Source organism: Pantherophis guttatus, chromosome 5 (assembly GCF_059756535.1).
Source record: "Pantherophis guttatus breed Tessera chromosome 5, ASM5975653v1, whole genome shotgun sequence".
In the NCBI taxonomy this organism is placed as follows: domain Eukaryota; kingdom Metazoa; phylum Chordata; class Lepidosauria; order Squamata; family Colubridae; genus Pantherophis; species Pantherophis guttatus.
This window is the reverse complement of record NC_142067.1, coordinates 126,295,144-126,315,197: the sequence shown is the minus strand read 5'-3', so window position 1 is coordinate 126,315,197 and position 20,054 is coordinate 126,295,144. Positions and strand designations below refer to the sequence as shown.

Genomic DNA, 20,054 nt, shown 5'->3' with positions numbered 1-20,054 from the left:
GGATGACTGAGAATCTCCGTAGAGCTTTGGGGGTATCGTTGCTTTTCTATTCATCTGAATGCAGAACCGTTTTCCAGCTCCATCCTGTTTGGTACAGAATTATATGAGCGCTACAATCCCTGCAAAACTCTTGTTATTTTCGTAGAGGTTGCATTTTTATATCTGTCCATGGCCATCCAAATGTTTGAAGATTCAATAACTCTATATGGAAGGGCTATTTTGAAAGCTCGACAGACTTCTGTGGAAATTTAGCCTGACTAGGTGGCTCAGTGGCTAAAACACTGAACTTGTTGATCAGAAAGGTTGGCAGTTCAGCGGTTCGAATCCCTAGTATAGGTCTCCTGCGTGAGCAGGGGGTTGGACTAGATGACCTTCAAGGTCCCTTCCAACTCTGTTACTGTTACTGAAATTTGCAAGCTTCTGTGCTTCAGGTCAAGTACTGTAACAAATTGGAAGTTAATTTGTGAGATGATCTAATCTAAGGTCACTAAGTGCACCTTTTCTTTCTTCATTTGGTGACTCTGCTGATGGTGAAAATGACGGTGATGTTTTTGGTAACATGCCTTTTTTTGCATGTCATCATTCGAGAAATTGTAAACCACTAGGAGGAACTGCTTCAAAATCCCTAGTAACGTATGTTGCAGTTTCCAGATTTCTTTGCATTATATGCAGATGATAGAATATAGAATAGCAGAGTTGGAATAGAGAAATATCCATTTCAGACAAAGGGTTATTCAATCTCTTTTTGAAAACCTCCAGTGTTGCTGACGTTTTTTGATTACCCCAAATATGGGGAACTGATCTCATCAAATAATGAACATTATGGGAAAGGTGTTAAAATCAACCAGTCCAATTGCTATTAGTTCACTAATAAAATATTGCTGGAATACATCGACATTTTAATAATGAAAAACACTGTGTCAATACCATAGCACAACTGTTTTCTGTCTATTCCAAAGGTGCTTTTTCAGGAGTCAACCAAACTTTCTTGTTTTTGTTTTTTTCAAGAAAGTCCAGTTGCCTCCTGAAAAAGCACTTTTGGGATAACCATAATCTGGATGACTGCAGACTATTTTCTATCTAGATTGGGGTGAAATTTATTTACCTTCCCTACTGGTTTGCCCAAGCCGGATAGAACCGACTAGTTTTCACTCACTCTAGATTTCATCTAGATAGCAAGGAATTATGAATGTGGGTTATATTACTTCAGTTAAAAACACCAGCTTTAGGCGAAATCCAATTTTTTTTACTACCGGTTCTGTGGACGTGACTTGGTGGGCATGGGCAGGGGAAGAATACTGCAAAATCACCATTCCCTCCCTACTCCTAGGGGAAGGATACTGCAAAATCTCCATTCCCACCCCACTCTGGGGCCAGCCAGAGGTGGTATTTGCCAGTTCTCCGAACTGCTCAAAATTTCTGCTACCGGTTCTCCGAACTGCTCAAAATTTCTGCTACCGGTTCTCCGAACTGCTCAAAATTTCTGCTACCGGTTCTCCGAACTGCTCAAAATTTCTGCTACCGGTTCTCCGAACTGCTCAAAATTTCTGCTACCGGTTCTCCGAACTGCTCAAAATTTCTGCTACCGGTTCTCCAGAACCTCTCAGAACCTGCTGGATTTCACCCCTGATGAAAATCCATATTGTTTTACCATCAATTATTTTATAAAGTCATCTAATACAATTAAATAACACATATAAATATAACATTGCCCAATTTAGTGAATGTGCTCTGGTTTATTGTGCAGAAGTGCATGCTAGATCTTGCACAACTGGTATTGGAGTCATCTCGATGACTGCAATTTCAAGTTCCCTCTAAAATACATTTTTCCGAAAAGACCAGATGGTCTGCCACCCAGCATCTGCCATCTAATTGCTTTAGTTCTTGATATCATAATATTTGAGATATAATGATTGGCTATTGTGAAAATAATTATGATATCAAGCACAGTGATTTATGAGTAAGTGGAAACAAGCAGGAAGAACATTTATCCTTTGTGAAAGCAAGGATAAGCTTTTTTTCTATAGTAACAACTGATCATCCAAGAGGTTTAGGAATAAATGAAACATGAAGTGTGCTTACGATGTTTGATGTAGGAGTATTGCCATGCCGAAGTGATTCTCTATTCTGAAGCTGAAGAAAAAGAACAATAATTTGTGCAATATCAATAAACAAAGTCTTAAATGGTTTGTTTTGAATTTTTCATGATCACTGGTTTTACATGATATCACTGTACTATAGGGCCTCAGAGTCCAATAGATTAGGTTATTTAAGCTGTAGTATTGGTCAACAGTATTAAGTAACTGGGGGTGCAGATCACTAACAATCTGAACTGGTCTCTCCACATGTCATCTTTATTGAAGTGTGCAAACCAGCATCTGCGTTTCCTCTGTCAGATGAAGAGAGTGTTGTGGTCCGCCAGCAGCCTGTGGAGCTGGCAGTGGAGTCGGACAGTGAGGAGGCTGGGGGAGGATAATGGGCCAGTCTGGAGTCAGAGGAAGGCACATATGAGGGCTCTGCGTCAGAGGCAGAGATGGGGCCAGGGCCATCTGGGAGCGATGTGCAGACTCCGGAGCCTCCAGAGGTGGATAGCAGAGGCAGAGGAGCAGGAGGAGCCTGTTCCTAGTGCATGCATGCAAAGAGCTGCCAGAAGGCAAGAGAAACTAAAGCAAAAAGGACGACTCAGGAGTAAGGCCAGGAGATGATTGGCCCCTCCCAGAAGGCTTAAAGGAGCAGCAATGGCTCTTGGGATCTTTGTAGGAAAGCAACATTGCTACATTTGTTTCTTGTTGGCATTTATTGCTTCTGAACTTCTTGGGGTTTTGTCAAGAAAAGCCTTTGGCAGGGTGCCAAAGAAGACAAAGGTTGGTGATAAGGCCAAAGGACTGTTTATGAAGAATTTGTTTTGGAATTAATTTGGACTAAGCTGAGAATGAAGTAATTCTCAGCTGTTCTAATAAAATATGTTTGTTTAGGACTGATTGTGTCTGGTAATACCTACTTGAGCCTAGGTCACAACAGAGAGCACATCTTTCTCCTTCTGTCCTGGCCACTTTTTACAGAGGCACAATTGAGAGTGTTTTTTAAAAAACTGCATCACTTGTTTAGCTTGGTGGCAGCAGCACCTCAGATAGAAAGTCCATACAGAGAGTGGTAAGGACAGCGGAGAAGATTACAGCAAGTTTTCTTCCTGTTATTCAAGATCCTGCTTATAAGCACTATGTGCTTAGCGCTCAAAGCATTGTTAGAGACACCACACACCCACTTCACGATCTGTTTCTTTTGCTCCCCTCTAGGAAGAGGTTTTGAAGTATTTCTAGCAGGACTACCCAATTCTGTAACAGCTTTCTTCCCTGCACCATCCGTCTTGTAAACTCGCAAGCTTTGTTTTTCTCGCCATGGACATGTGTACATCTGAACTAGACTGTGTTGTTTCTCCATGTCATATAATATTATTTATTTATTTATTTATTTATTTATTTATTTATTTATTTATCAACAAGTACAAGGAAACAAGTAACAGTATAGACATAGACATGGACACATGAAAAACATTGGCACAAATAAAAGGATATAAATATTATTATTATTATTATTTTATTATTTATTAGATTTCTATACCGCCCTACTCCCGAAGGACTCAGGGTGGTGCACAGCCAAACAATAAAAACACATACAATACAAAATTTAAAAAATAGAATAAAATCAAATTAAATAATTTTGGCCCCGACAAATTTAAAACCCCAAACTTTTAAAACCAATTTAAAATTGAATATATAAATACTAAAAAATATTTAAAATTTTAAAAATCTTTTATAAAAGAGGTTTTTCTACACTTTTATAAAATAGGCAAACCATAGCCATAAACACATAGAATGATTACATATAAATGGTGACAGTAGGACAGGGATGGTAGGCACGCTGGTGCGCCTTATGCACACCCCCTTAGGGACCTCTTAAGAAACATGAAAGGTCCACGGAAGACAGTTTAAGGTAAAAGGTATGGGGGTTAGAGAGACTAACAACAGGATCAGGTAGAGTGTTCCAGACATTTACTACTCCATTGCAGAAGTCATATTTCCTACAATTAAAGCAAATTAGATTGAGTTTGAATCTATTGATAGCACTTGTGTTATTACAGTTGAAATTAAAGTACTCATTTACAGGTAGGACATTTTGGTAAATCTTAAACTAAGCTTAGGTTGGAACGTAGATGGCATAGTTCGAATCTATCCAGAGCTAAAATTTCAAGCCTGGTGGGATAGGGAATTTTATTTCGAGCAGAAGATTTGAGTACTCTTCTAGTAAAATATGTGGGTATATGCATAGTTTCGTATTTATTTATTTATTTATTTATTTATTTTGTCATGTTCCTGTAATGTACATTGGAAGCGGTGACCCTTTGAGAGCTGTCTGCAATGAAATTTCATTTTAATGTATGCCGATTCGTGTGCATTCAAAGTGACAATAAAGCAGTGGTGAAATGTAAAATTTGTTACTACTGGTTCCGTGGGCGAGGCTTTGTGGGGGGGATAAATATGACTGAGTGGGCATGGCCAACTTTTTTTTTTTTACTTTTAAAACCATTTTTTCTACAACCTCTTCGGCTGAAGAGGTTGTAAAAAATGCTTTTAAAAGCCTCTGACAATCCCAGCTGACTTTCCTGATTGGCAGAGGCTTTGTTTTTACATTTAAAAGATTTTTTTCAGCTGAAGAGGTTGTAGAAAAAATGTTTTTAAAAATAAAATAAAAAGCCTCCGATGATTGTGCGGCTCAGCTGGGCATGGGGGTGGGGAGGGATTTTTGCTACCGGTTCTCCGAACCACCCGCCTCCATCGCTTCCGGATCAGGCAATCCGGTCCGAACTGGGAGCATTTCACCCCTGCAATAAAGTTAAAGTTATTCTAAGTTATTATTATTCTAAGAGCTACCAATTATGTGTGTAAAAAGTAGTTGCACATAAAATATCCTGTGTACATTTTTTATCAGTGGATAAATCTCACAGATCAGAGTAGGAGCATTAACCTTAAACCACTTCCACTGAACGGAATGGAGCTGGAAATTGTATCATTAAGGCAGAGTGGTGTCCCTTTCAAAAGTGAACAAGGGACAATCATTTCTCTACAGGAAACCTTCAAGAGTATCTTCTAAAAAGAAGTCTTCGCATTGAGCAACATGTGGTCCATCTACTTTGAACCCATATGAGATCAAATCTGATGGAAGAATATTTCTTGTGTAGCAACGTGTTCTATATCGCAACTAGGAATACGCCTTTTTTTCCCCGGGGAAAAAAAAAGTGGAAATCACAGATACAGGTTGCATTCATAATTAAGATGACCTCTTCTGAAATAAGAGCTGTAATTATATTTGAAGTATGTTATATGTTGCAGAGATGAGCATAAAAACTAATGGGGTGTATGGGTCATTAAAGCTTTGGAAAAGGAAGAAGAAAAGATAAAAGAAAATGGATAGTGATGATAGTGGTGGGAGATATTTTAATCTTGACTCATCTCCTGTAATTCACCTCATTCCTTTGATATCTTGGTTAATTACTTAGATGCTTTTTTACATATATAAAAAAACCTCTCCGTTTTTTAAAAAAAAATATGGAATCAGTTTTTGTATGAAGACGACATAAGAATGTAAACAGAAAAACTTAATTAGATCATTTAGGGCTTGATAAATTTAAGGAAACCTACAACTCAACCATTTAAGTAAAGGTTGGAGAGAGCTAATGTGAGCTGTCTATACAAATTAATTATAAAAATGCTGGTTTTGACCTTCAGCAATGGACACAAACATGAAAGAAAGAAACCTTTGCAACCAATGTGTCATTTTGCTTTGTTAGCTTCTTGGATGCTAGACTTTTTTTTAACCGTAACTTCAAGTGGGAAATGTTTTAGATCATGCCAAATCCAAGACTGTTAGGGAAATCCTGGAAGCCAGGCGTTGTGACAAATCAGCTATCAACAGACACAAAGGGACAAACTCCAACTACATGCCATTGAAAAAATACCACCCAAAGCAAGGAAGGAAATAAATAGCTCAGAGCACATAGCGTATTTTTCGGAGTATAAGACGCACCTTTTTCCCCTTTAAAAGTAGGTGAAAATTTAGGTGTGTCTTATATGTTAATTATGTTATGTTAATTTTATTATAGACTGATTACAGGCATTTTTGGCCTCCCAAACCCTCCGTGCATCACATTTTTGCCCTTCCCGGCCCCCAGAAATACTTTGCAATGCTCCGCATTTTAGATGATGCCAAATCCAAGACTGTTAGGGAAATCCTGGAAGTCTGGCGTTGTGACAAATCAGCTATCAACAGACACACAGGGACAAACTCCATCTACATGCCATTGAAAAAATACCACTCAAAGTGAGGAAGGAAATAAACAGCTCAGAGCATATACCGTATTTTTCGGAGTATAAGACGTACCTTCCCCCCCCCCCAAAAAAAAGTGGGTGAAAATTTAGGTGTGTCTTATAGACTGAATACGGGCATTTTTGGCCTCCAAAACCCTCCGCATGTCACGTTTTCACCCACCCGGGCCCCCAGAAGCGCTCTGCATGGCCTGTTCATAAGGTGACCAACTTTTTTACAATGAGAGGGAGGACACAAATAAATTGAAGAAAAAAATATAAATAAAAGAAACATTTTATTCATTGCAACAATAATACAGAATACACTATAATATTTAATTTAATTTAATTTAATTTCCAATTTATATACCGCCCTTCTCCCTGAGGACTCAGGGCGGTATACAGCCAAAATAAGAACATAGAATACAAATATTAAAAACAGTTAATATATATATATAAATTTGGCCCAGAATTTAAAAAATCACAAACCGATTAAAAGAATTTAAAAAATTTCTTCTTAAACCAGCCCGGCTTGCTGGAAAAGATGGGTTTTAAGGGCACGACGGAAGGCACTGAGGTCATGGATTCTCCTTATCTCAGGGGGCAACTGATTCCAGAGGGTAGGAGCCCCCACAGAGGGGCTCCTACCCTTTATCACATTATGATAAAGGCATAATAAAAAAACATTTGTAACAATAACATTTTATATTGTAATTATGCTTACATGCCTATTAATTATTATTTAAATCTTCTAACAATATATTGGAAATATCCGAACAAGAAATAGCCTTCATACTGAATTTTACGGCAAGTGCTACAGCTAGAGTATCAACATTCAATCTCGATTCCTCAAAGCCGCAAGAGCGCAGCGCACTCTTGCGCGTGGCACAATTCTCCTGTGCGGAGTGCATGCGTCTCATAATCGCATCTCGCCACACTGTACTGAGCCTTGACGAATAGTCATGTCAAATACAAATACGTCACATCACACACAACGGATCAGATCAGCATCGATCGAATATGGAGATTTACAGATTAGTCTTCAAATATCGAAAAGGAGGACATGTAGGAGGTCACTTTTCAAGAGAGGGCAGAACTTACAAAAGAAGGACTGTCCTCCTTAAAGGAGGACAATTGGTCACATTACTGTTCAGAATGTCTTAACGGGAACCTCACAATGAGATAGAGGGACTGTTATGAAAAAGAACCCTAGTAGATAAAATTGGAGTTTCTTTATTTCAGAACAAGGAGGCTGTGTGACTGAGCTCTTAGTTGCCAGACAACCACCATTATCAATATATCTTGACAAAGCCTAGGACAATGTGTATCCATTACCGTACGGGCAGCTGTCTTTAAGAACAGGGATTTTAAAAAGAACATTTTGCTTAGAATTACAGACATCGTGTTCATAAGGGAGAAATGAGAATTACTTTTGCCACTTCTTCTCAGTTAATACAAAAAACCTTGGGAGACTAAATCAACGGCAGCTCTTTTCTTTTTTTCTAAATTTATACTTGTGATGAACAAGATCCATTATCCGCTGGTGAAAATATTACGGAGATCTTTGCTCAGAATCTTTGCAATAAATCAGGTTACATGATTGCAATAGTCATTCAAGGTGTTTGTATATCTGGATATAATGCTATAATGCAGAACTCAATTTCTATCTTCTTTTTTTTTTTATTGCCGAAAAGGACATTATTTGGCAGTTATGTGAAATGTCTAGGAATTTTATTTTAATAAACCAGATGTTCTGAGCACTGCAGGAGCTGTATTTTATTTACTCTGTGCCTAGTGGATATGACTTTGCAGAGTCAATACAGGTGTAATTTCATAGGATAGGTGAAATAAAAATTTATCTGCAAAAACTCCATCATTCCCTGCTTCTCCAGTAATGCATTTCTATTCTCCCATTAGCGGCTCTGATTTGTGACTGCTTGGACTTTAAAAGCAACTTGCTTGGACAATCAGGAATGTCAAGAGTCCCAAAATTAAAGAAAGAAAGAAAGAAAGAAAGAAAGAAAGAAAGAAAGAAAGAAAGAAAGAAAGAAAGAAAGAAAGAGGGAGGGAGGGAGGGATGGATGGAGGGATGGAGGAAGAAAGAAAGAAAGAAAGAAAGAAAGAAAGAAAGAAAGAAAGAAAGAAAGAAGGAAGGAAGGAAAAAGGAAGGAAGGAAGGAAGGAAGGAAGAAAGGTAGGAAGGAGAGATGGATGGATGGATGGAAGAAAGAAAGAAAGAGGGTGGGAAGGAGGGAGAGAGAGAGAGGAAGGGAAAGAAAGAAAGGAAGGAAGGAAGAAAGAGGAAGGAAGGAGAGATAGATGGATGAATGAATGGATGGAAGAAAGAAAGAGAGAAAGAAAGAAAGAAAGAAAGAAAGAAAGAAAGAAAGAAAGAAAGAAAGAAAGAAAGAAAGAATCAAATTTACAAGATATGTATTTTAGTAGATTTAGAGGAATAATGTTTTTTTTTTAAAAAAAAGAAAAAGAGCAAAGTTTTTATAAAACGAGAAATCTGCATTTGACCTAGAGCATTGTTTCCAGTGGTGGGATTCAGCCAGTTTGCAGCTATTCTGGAGAACTGGTTGTTAACTTTCTAATCAGTTCGGAGAACCGGTTGTTGGAAGAAATATTATTTTGTTTTTTCCCACTTTTCAGGGCTAATCCTGTAAGGAAGGCAGGAAGGAAACATTCTGGTGGTGTTTCTAGCCTAATCTTTATTGCCCTGCTTACAGAAACTGCCTCTCTAGTTAACCCTTATTACATTGTAACAGCTAAGGCAAAGCGCCCATCGATGTGAATGACATTGAGTTTGGCCACGCCCACACGGTCACATGACCACCAAGCCACGCCTACCCAGCTAGTCATTAGGGCAGAGAACCGGTTGTTAAATTATTTGAATCCCACCACTGATTGTTTCCCCCTTCACTCCATCATCTCATCCTCATTTGTCCAGTTGATAATGTTGATATTCAGATTAGATTTCAGGCTAGACTTGTAAAGGGTTCCAATAACTTTACAAAAATTTGCTTTGACCCTGACCATCAAAATGTGTCTCTTCATCATCTAAAATGCTTTCATGTATCTTATCTGTTAGTTAGATAGCCTAACTTTCCACAAGGGGAACATCAGACTAAACTTGACATTTATTTATTTTTTTAAAAAATGACACAACAATGCACTTGATTAGATACTTGGATCAAAAAGATTGTTTGCAAACGATCCTTCTTGACATCTTGGTAGCTGGTGAACAGTCACACCTGCTCCCTACCTAGTCAGTTTTCAGGATAAGATACAATATTTGGACCCTGAAATATTCTTGGACTTTTAGACAGCGGATTCTGTCTTCTGACTTGGTGGCTACAAAGAATGTGACATGTTTACTGACCCCAAAGAGTGATATAAAATAAAATAAAATAAAATAAAATAAAATAGGCTATTATAAATGTAACTGTGTTTCAGTATGAGGGGTAAGGTCCTTGAGAATTAGTATGTATGTATGCGTGTATTATACTGTCCATTTCTGAATGTTCTAGGCAGCTAACTATACATGGTTTAAAATGCTTGAAGGAAGAAAGGAAGGAAGCCTAAAATATATAATAAAACACAAATCCATATAAATAAACCATATGCACCATGAATCCCATGAGCTAATCTAAACCATACTCTTTTTATGACACTTGGAAGAGAGAAACCTTTTTCTTACAAATTTTCTGAGGCATAGTCCACGGTAATACTGTTCAAAATACATTATGCACCTATTCTATCTTTTTCTTCCAAAATATTTTTGGAAAGAGTAAATAAGGATGGGAGAAGAGTGAACACATACCAAGTGAAGTTAACATTAACCAGACTCATCATAAAATGGGAAGAGGACAGAAGAGCCATGATGGCAATGTGGTATTGCAGGCTAATTCTGCTGACTGCCAGGGGTTCGATCCTCACTGGCTCAAGGTTGACTCAGCCTTCTATCCCTCTGAGGTTGGTAAAATGAGGATCCGGATTATTGGGGGAAATATGCTGACTCTGTAAACTACTTAGACAGGGCTGTGAAGTACTATCAAGCGGTATATACCCTGTTTTCCCCAAAATAAGACATCCCCTGATAATAAGCCCAATCGGGCTTTTGAGCACATGGCAAAGTCCAAACGCTTATTTCAGGCTTCAAAAAGATATGACAGGGTCTTATTTTTGGGAAAACACGGTAAGTCTAAGCGCTATTTCTACGTGTGTGATTGCACCAGTGGGAGAACTGGTAGTGGCGGTGGCGGGAGGCTCCGCCCATCCACCTAGATGTCATCAAAAACACTCTGGACATGTGCAGAAGCTTCTGCGCATGTGCAGAAGTGCCGCACACTTCCGATAGCGAACTGGTAGTGCCGGGATTTGAATCCCACTACTGGATTGCACGTATCTTGAAACATTTATACATTCTAGAAACCGTCATGAAGAGATGTGAATTATTAGCCAGTGATATTTAAGATGTTGTTGTCTTAATTGACTTCTGTTTGACCATAGGTTTCCATGGAAAGAAGGAAGTAAGGGCAAGGGATGAAACATGCATTGTAACACAAACTGCAGGCCTTACACATCTGACTTTGATATCATGATGCAAATATGGTGGAACATCAATACTCATCGTTAATTGTTTCCAGGGGGCACAATGAGTACCAAAATGATGAATATCGAACATTCCCCCCCCCAAGGAATAATGTAGTGAGTCAGCGACATGTTCTAGCTGGTGTGTTGAGTACCAAACAAACAATGAGTATCGGGACAAAATGTTCCCATCAGAGTGTGTTGAGTACCAAATTTGATGAGTTTCAAAGCAGTAGAAGATGCTTTGTATAGAAGCTGCATTGTGATGATGGAGCACCCATTTCCACATAAGTGCCGTTTATCCTGGATACCTTGTTTGATGTCAAGAGCTGTAGAATCCATATCCTGATCATGATTATTGTCCTCTTCAATGTAGTTTGCTCTCTTTTCACGTTAACTACACCTAAAGGGCTTTACAGTAACGTCAGTTGGGATCATAAATGCATTAACACCTTTAATGCATTAACCTGTAAAATATAGCCAAGTTTCAAGGCAGATCTTTAACCATTAATCAGAAGGAGAATTGTAAGAGCTGTGGAAACAGAGTCGGCTGCTGGGGATTCGCAGGGGTTAGGAAGAACCTCTAGCTAAGATTCTGTGCAGTTCGGAGAACCCCCAAATCCCACTCCTGGCTGGCATCGCCCACCCTGCCCCTCCCCTCCCTTCTCAGGAGTCCCCACGCATTTTGAATGCAGGTAAGTGCAGGGCATGCAAGGAAGCTTGGGGAGGGCAAAAAACGGGCCTACCAAAAGTTCAGGAAGGCTGGAAACGGGGCCATTTCTGGCCTCCAGAGGGCCTCCGGAGCCTGGGGAAGCCGTTTTCATCCTCCTGGAGGCTCGAAGAAAGTCTCCAGAGTCCAAGGAGGGCAAAAATACCCCCCACACATACACCATGGTGCAGGAGGCCGACTAGGCCACGCCCACCATGGCCACGCCCACCCAGCAACCGGGCAGAGAACCCCTTGCTAAAATTTTTGAAGCCTACCCCTGTGTATTTTCATCTCAATATTTTACAGGAGCTTCTATAGCGATGTTTCTGGAAGCTTTGGGGTTGGATTCAAATGACTTTTGGCAAACTTCTTAAAGTTGCTAATTCACAAGAGAAGGAAAAGCTAAAAGGATTAAATAAAAGTTTACCCCGGGTTCATTTTAGGTAGTTTTACTTGGGTTCTGCAGGCTTGGGAAGCCAAAAGAGAGAGACTTTGTTTATTTCTTTGTTCATATTTTTTTTGGAGGGTGGGGGTGGGAGAAGATTGGCAGATGTTTATATTTATTATTTAGACTCCAAGTACTGCAAGGTAATCTCTACTTCTGAACCACTGCACTGAGGCTAGAAAAGAAATGAAACATCTGGAAAGAAATGTGATTTCTATTTCTGTATTAGAACATAGAGTCATAGGACTGGAAGGGATTTCAGAGGTCTTCTAGTCCAACCCTTCTGCTTAAGGGTGTTGTGCCTTGTGATTCTTGACGAGTGTATCTGGTTTTTTTTTTTTTGTTTTTTTTTTTTGTACACTAAGAGCATATGCACCAAAGACAAATTCCTTGTGTGTCCAATTACACTTGGCCAATAAAGAATTCTATTGTATTCTATTGTATTCTGTTCTGTTCTGTTCTGTTCTGTTCTGTTCTACTCCACTCCACTCCACTCCACTCCACTCCACTCCACTCCACTCCACTCCACTCCACTCCACTCCATTCCATTCCATTCCATTCCATTCCATTCCATTCCATTCTATTCTATTCTATTCTATTCTATTCTATTCTATTCTATTCTATTCTATTCTATTCTATTCTATTCCTTCATTCCATTATCCTGTTCTGTTCTGTTCTGTTCTGTTCTGTTCTGTTCTACTCTACTCTACTCTACTCCACTCCACTCCACTCCACTCCACTCCACTCCACTCCACTCCACTCCATTCCACTCCATTCCATTCCATTCCATTCCATTCCATTCCATTCCATTCTATTCTATTCTATTCTATTCTATTCTATTCTATTCTATTCTATTCTATTCTATTCTATTCTATTCTATTCTATTCTAGTCCTTCATTCCATTATCCTATTCTGTTCTGTTCTGTTCTGCTCTGTTCTGCTCTGCTCTGCTCTGCTCTGTTCTGTTCTACTCCACTCCACTCCGTTCCGTTCCGTTCCGTTCCGTTCCGTTCCATTCCATTCCATTCCATTCTATTCTATTCTATTCTATTCTATTCTATTCTATTCTATTCTATTAAGGCCAGAGACTTTATACCATCCTGATGAAATGATTGTCCAGTCTATTTGGTACAGATCTCCTGGTCTCAGTATCCAACCCCAGAAAATATGTTCACTTTCTTTTCTTTTTCTTTTTCTTTTCCTGGATGTGAAAGTGCTCGGGACAGAGTTTTCCTTCTTCAGGAACTTCTTTCCAGATATTCTAACAATTAAAGCCCAATTGCACCATTTAACAAATGCTTGCTCCCTGGTGATTTGACGAATACTGCCATATAATTTTCTCAGCAGCAGTACAGGAGTGGCTTGCCATTTCTGTCTCTCTAGCTGACTATTTTGGGATCTCCAGGAATCTTCCATTGAAATGTTAAGTAGGTCAACATTCCTTATTTTTTTTTCCAAGATCAGCTACAAGTTATGACCTGATCTCCTCTCCCCTCCTCTCCCCCCTCCCCTCCTCTTCCCTTACCTCCCCTTCCTTCCTGTCCTTCCTGTCCTTCCTGCCTTCCTTCCTTCCTTCCTTCCTTCCTTCCTTCCTTCCTTCCTTCCTTCCTTCCTTCCTTCCTTCCTTCCCTCCCTCCCTCCCTCCTTCCTTCCTTCCTTCTATCCTTCCTTCCTTCTCCCACTAAACATCTAAAATATGGCCCTATTAAATGTGTGTGGCTGTAAAGCTTTATATATACTAAATGTAGAAAAATTCAGAGATTATGTTAGCACCCATGGCCGCTTGAAATCTTTCAGTTTTTTGGAGACTGGAAAAATATCTCTCATTATTGTTTATGTTTGTGTTTTTCTTGAGGATTCTTTTTTTTCATAAAAGGTCAATTCATTTGGCCAATTCAAGGAGGCTGTATTGCACAAATCCAGATTATCTCTTGATGGCATCAATTTCAAGGTTTTGTCTGACAAATGAGCTTGATATAGGATTATTCCTTCCTTCCTTCCTTCCTTCCTTCCTTCCTTCCTTCCTTCCTTCCTTCCTTCCTTCCTTCCTTCTCCCACTAAACATCTCCCACCAAAGATAGTAGAACATACATACAGTTTTTTGAGCTATCTTCATGCATCCTTTATTCAAAAATGATCTCTGACCGTCAGTTAAAAGGAGTGCAGTCAAGGAAGTATCTCTTATTCAATCTTAGGTGTTGTTTGCCAGTAGAAAGAATTCAACTCTGTTCTCTGGATCTTCTGCGTACATATCCCAGCCAAACAACATAATATATGTTCCCAGTTCACCCTTCTGCATCCTAACATTTCAGCCACCTGAGTTCTAGTCATCTGCAAAGAGTTAAGCACAGTAAACAGTTTATATTTAATGGACTTTTGCTTTAGAAGCACTTCATTCACGATGGAAGTCGACATCAATAGAGAACATTCTAGAAGTTCTACGCACTAGCCATTCTAGCGGAGAGCATAACAATAAACCTGTTCCCATTATCACAGCAGAGAGCCAACAATAGGTTCTTCTGGAAATTTGTATCAAAATTGCAGGGCGGACATCAGTTTTGTTTTTTTAAAAAAAGAGTAAGTAAAAATGTATAGACATTTAAGTCATTTGAAGGGGGGGGGATTGTGAAAGCAAAAATTGAGATCTAAGGAGGGTATAATCACCATTTCAGTGAGATTAAATACCTATCCTGCAAAGAATGGATTTCTCTTTCTAAGAGGTAGGTAAAGAATTAAATTATTATCATTTAATATTTTTTCTTCTGGGTTCTTTTTAGTGTATTAAAATTATTATTATTTTTTTGCTGTGAAGGATGGAAAATGGGTCTCTATGTGTGTTGACATAAGGCATTATTATCGCAAAGCAAAAAAAAAAAGACTCTGAAGAGAAAAATGAAGTGTAAGTGTGTATAAGTGTATTATATACAAAGGCACGCGCTTGAATATCGAGGTTTTTCAATCTCTTTGTATCTGCTGTAGGAAGTTAGCACCCACCCTTCTCCTAGAAGAATGAAATATTCTAGGAAATATTAAAAAGGCAGAATATCATATCTCTCTGGATGGGAAATAGAGAAACATGTTTTTTTTTAGTCAGGAAGCAACTCACCCTTAATAGCCCCATCCTCCTCAATAGCCCACAGCAGATGTCAGCACTTAAGAAATAAAGAGCTAGCTAGGTCTATTCATAAGCAAATGCCCTCACCCAAGATCCAACAAAGATAGAATTAGCCCTCTACTCATCTAGCAACAGAACTCACCCCATGGCACCTGGGGAGATTGCATCACCCAGCAAGGCTCAACCAAGCTTGGGACTCAAAAGACAACCTACAAAGTTACTCCTACATGGCCCCATGGGAATCTGACAACCAATCAGAATACAAGCTCAACATTCAAAGCCCAACAGAGCAGAGGTGGGTTTCAGCAGGTTCTGACCAGTTCTGGAGAACTGGTAGCGGAAATTTTGAGTAGTTCGGAGAACCGGTAGTAAAAAATTCTGACTGGTCCCTGCACCCATCTATTCTCTGTCTCCCAAGTCCCAGCTGATTGAGAGGAAATGTGGATTTTGCAGTAACCTTCCCCTGGAGTGGGGAGGGAATGGAGATTTTACAGTATCCTTCCCCTGCCATGTCCACCAAGCCATGCCCACCAAGCCACATCCACAGAACCGGTAGTAAAAATTTTTGAAACCCACCACTGCAACAGAGGGTATAAATCTCTCTCTCTCTCTCTCACCCATGTGCCTCTTTGCCCAGGACCTCAAAACCACATGGTCCTGCCTACTATTAAACCATCTTTTCAAGAAGCCTCCATGTTTCCACTGTCTTTCTCCCCACTTGGAACTGAACCCAGATGGACATTTCTTCCACCACTGCAATGTCCCTCCCTATATTGATATTTAATGACTGCATTCTTCTGCATTGCTCTCGTTCTATTTGCAATAAGACTAAATTCCTGGGCCTCTCTATCTCCTGCATGTATTAGGGAAGGAGCGGCATAAGCAGAGTTTGAAATGGAAAATATTCCATCTCATTTCCCCCCCCCTTCCTTTCCCTCCAGGATTCTCTTCTTTTTAATTAGAGAGTGTCTGTGTTGAAAACCGATTACTGTTCTGTCAGCCGCACGTTGAGATCCAGTCCTTCTGCTCGGCGGAAAAAGGAAATTTGCATCCTTTGCTGTTGATTCAATTACAGCTTGTGAGATTTTTGAGGGATGAGAGTCGGGGGCATTAATCATGGCATGCTACACAGATTACAAGTTGCAGTCGCTTTGAGATGTGTGAAACCTGCCTCTTCTCCTTGGATATCTTTACCTGTCTGCTTGCAGGCTCTGAAGATTTAGTATATTTATCTACGCAAGCAGCAGTGTTTCTATTTGCAGGAAGGATCCCTGTCCTGTGTGCAAGCAGAGGTATGGCATATGCAGAAACAGACATTGTTGTGCATGGTTTATAGGTGCAAGCAAGGGTGTGACAGTTGGAAAATGTATATATTGCTGCGCCTTTTGTTTTGTTGTGTTTGAACACAGAACAACATCAGAGTTGGAAGGGACCTTGGAGGTCTTTCAGTCCAACCTCCTGCTCAAGCAGAAGATCCAAACTAATGGTTGTCCAGTCTTTTCTTAAAAGCCTCCAGTGATGGAGCATCCATAACTGTTGAAGGCAAGCTGTTCCACTGATACATTGTTCTCACTGCAAGAAATTCCTCCTTAGTTCTAGGTTGCTCCTCTCCTTGATTTATTTATTTATTGGTTCGATTTATATGCCGCCCTTCTCCGGAGACTCAGGGCGGCTTACAATGTGTTAAGCAATAGCCTTCTTACTTTTGTATATATACCTGCTTAGTAGGGATTTCGGCCTCCCCCAAGCAGTGTTCTTTATATATATATATATATATACAAAATCAGCTTATTGCCCCCAGAATCCGGGTCCTCATTTTACCTACCTCAAAAGGATGGAAGGCTGAGTCAACCTTGAGCCTCACCAACCTTGGTGAGATTTGAACTTGCAGTAATTGCAGGCAGCTGGTGCTATTTAACAGCACTTTAGTCTGCTGCGCCACCAAGGCTCTCCTGATTGGTTCAGGTCCATTGATTCTTTTTTTTTTCCAATTTTTATTTATAAGTACAAACTAAACAGAACAATGAAATGTACAAAACATAAAAACATATAAACACCCATTTCAATACATGTCCAGTTTGTCGCAACTGTAATATTCATTTCTCTTTGTATTTTGACTCTTCCTTATTTGGTCCTTCCCTTTTGTCTATCTACTATTGATCTCTGTTGACCTATGTCTGTTCTTTGTTTCCATCATACTATATTTGGTCATTTTGTTTACTTCCTATTGCTTCATCTCTTTCCTATCTTTCAACCAACTATACCACTTTTCCCATACTAAGTAAAAGTCATGTTCTTCCCTATATTGTAATTCCTTTGTGAGGCTATCTACTTCCGCACATTCCATAATTTTATTGATTACTTTATCTGGTGTTGGTATATCACTACTCTTCCAGTCCATTGATTCTTGTTTTACCTTTTGGTGCTTTGGAAAATAAGTTGACCCCCTTCTTCTTTGTGGCAGCCTCTCAAATATCAGAGCTCTGTTATCATGTCACCCCTAGTCCTACTCAATCACTACAGCCAATAGTCTTATTACCTGACTAGGTGGGTCAGTGGCTAAGACACTGAGCTTGTCACTCAGAAAGGTCGGCAGTTCAGCGGTTCAAATCCCTAGTATAGGTCTCCTGTGTGAGCAAGGGGTTGGACTAGATGACCTCCAAGGTCCCTTCCAACTCTGTTACCGTTACTGCCTATGAATATAAGGAAGAAAGAGTAATGTATGTTGAATTGGTGGAGTAAAAATGGAAAGAATAACTTCTACTGTTAGATCCCACGGATGCTTCTTTCAAGAGGCAGCTGGACTTTCTGGTTTTTCTTTGGAGATGTTTCACTTCTCATCCAAGAAGCTTCTTCAGCTCTGACAGGATGGAATGGGGAATGGAATAGTGGGGAATCTGTCAGGGCTGAAGAAGCTTCTTGGATGAGAAGTGAAACGTCTTCAAAGAAAAACCAGAGAGTCCAGCTGCCTCTTGAAAAAAAAACACCGTTAGGACAATCATGACCTGAATGACTGAGAATCTCCATACACATTCTACTGTTAGCGTTTTTGTTTTTGTTTTTTAAAAGAAGCAAATTATAAATAATTTATTTATCTAGTCTCCCATCCACATTTACCTCCATAGTGCTTTCTTTTTATTTTTATTTTTCTTTTTCTTTCTCTTTCTCTTTTTCTTTCTCTTTCTCTTTTTCTTTTTCTTTCTCTTTCTATCTCTTTCTCTTTCTCTCTCTTTCTCTTTCTCTTCTGCTTTCTCTTTCTCATCAAGAGCCACCACACATAGACGGATGCTGGACATGGACTTCAAATGTCGTATTCCTCTTGTCAAGCCGCTCCTGAACAACAAACGACGTCAGAAGCATCTGGGCTAAAGACAAAAAGAACTGGTCTGTTGCTCAGTGGTCCAAAGTCCTCTTTTCTGATGAGAGCAACTTTTGCATCTCATTTGGAAACCAAGGACCCAGAGTCTGGAGGAAGAATGGAGAGGCACACACTGCAAGATGCTTGGAGTCCAGTGTGAATTTTCCACAGTCTGTGTTGATTTGGGGAGCCATGTCATCTGCTGGTGTTGGTCCACTGTGCTTGGCAATGCAGCCGTCTACCAGGAGATTTTGGAGCACTTCATGCTTCCTTCCACAGATGAGCTTTATGGGGATGCTGACTTCATTTTCCAGCAGAACTTGGCACCTGCCCACACTGCCAAAAGTACCAAAACCTGGTTCAATGACCATGGGATTACTGTGCTTGATTGGCCAGCAAACTCGCTTGACCTGAACCCCATAGAGAATCTATGGGGCATTGCCAAGAGAAAGATGAGAGACATGAGACCGAACAATGCAGAAGAGCTGAAGGCCACTATTGAAGCATCCTATTCTTCCATAACACCTCAGCAGTGCCACAGGCTGATAGCATCCATGCCACGCCGCATTGAGGCAGTAATTGAGGCAAAAGGGGCCCAAACCAAGTACTGAGTACATATGCATGCTTATACTTTTCAGAGGTCCGATATTGTTCTATGTACAATCCTTGTTTTATTGATTTCATGTAATATTCTAATTTTCTGAGATTGTGAATTTGGGGTTTTCATGAGCTGTAAGCCATAATCATCAAAATTGTGACAAATCAAGGCTTGAACTATCTCGCTTTGCATGTAATGAGTCTATCTCATATATTAGTTTATGAAAAACTAAGTTGCATTACTGAAATAAATGAACTTTTGCACGATATTCTAATTTTTCGCGTTTCACCTGTAGATTAATTGTAGCAGCATCTAGTTGATTGTGACTGATCTCAGAAAGCCATTTCTATTTTGTTGTCATTTTCATCTGTTTTGTTCCCACTTCCAGTTGATGTTAAAGGCCTCCAATATTATCACTTTTTGTAACTGAGATTTCCACCTGAAGTCACCAGGAGTCAAACTCTACTCAAAGAAGATTGTACTTTGTGTTTAAGGAAAATAAATTACAGGAAATTCAAATAAAACATAAGAAATGTAGCAAAGCTGGAAAATACAGGATAAATTCTTGCACATTAAGAGGATTTTACAATATTTCATTATCCCGTAAATGGCACACACATGCAATCTTTCTTTTGCTTGTTCTGATAAATGCAGCAGTGAAATTATGATTAATGATGACTCGTCTGAAGTCCCTGCCTAGAATTCCATCTGCAAAACAGTTTATCCAATTATAGGTCCCCTTCCTGCAAGAAAACTGTTTTTCTTTTATTAGCAATTTAAACATATCTGCTTACTGGTATTTTTATAGGTTGCTCAACTGTGTGAAATTGCCTCTTCAGACCAAACTTGGGAGGTTTTAGGTTCCTTTTATT

The 20,054-nt window shown here is 39.5% G+C and overlaps 2 long non-coding RNA genes across 3 annotated transcripts in view; one reads left to right on the top strand and one right to left on the bottom strand.

The window, feature by feature from the left end:
• The window catches only part of LOC117667017 (uncharacterized), a 45,213-nt gene extending 30,774 nt beyond the window's left edge, over positions 1 to 14,439 (bottom strand). For both annotated transcript variants that reach the window (XR_004591932.3, XR_004591931.3), the window contains exons 1-2: positions 14,207 to 14,439; positions 2,083 to 2,133 (exon numbers count right to left, since the gene is read on the bottom strand). This is a non-coding gene — a long non-coding RNA (uncharacterized LOC117667017). The remainder of the gene's footprint in view (positions 1 to 2,082; positions 2,134 to 14,206) is intronic.
• A 134-nt stretch (positions 14,440 to 14,573) lies between these two features.
• LOC117667021 (uncharacterized) lies at positions 14,574 to 19,722 on the top strand. The gene is made up of 2 exons (XR_004591933.3): positions 14,574 to 14,831; positions 19,571 to 19,722. It is a non-coding gene; the product is annotated as an uncharacterized LOC117667021 (long non-coding RNA).
• Positions 19,723 to 20,054: the final 332 nt, after the last annotated feature.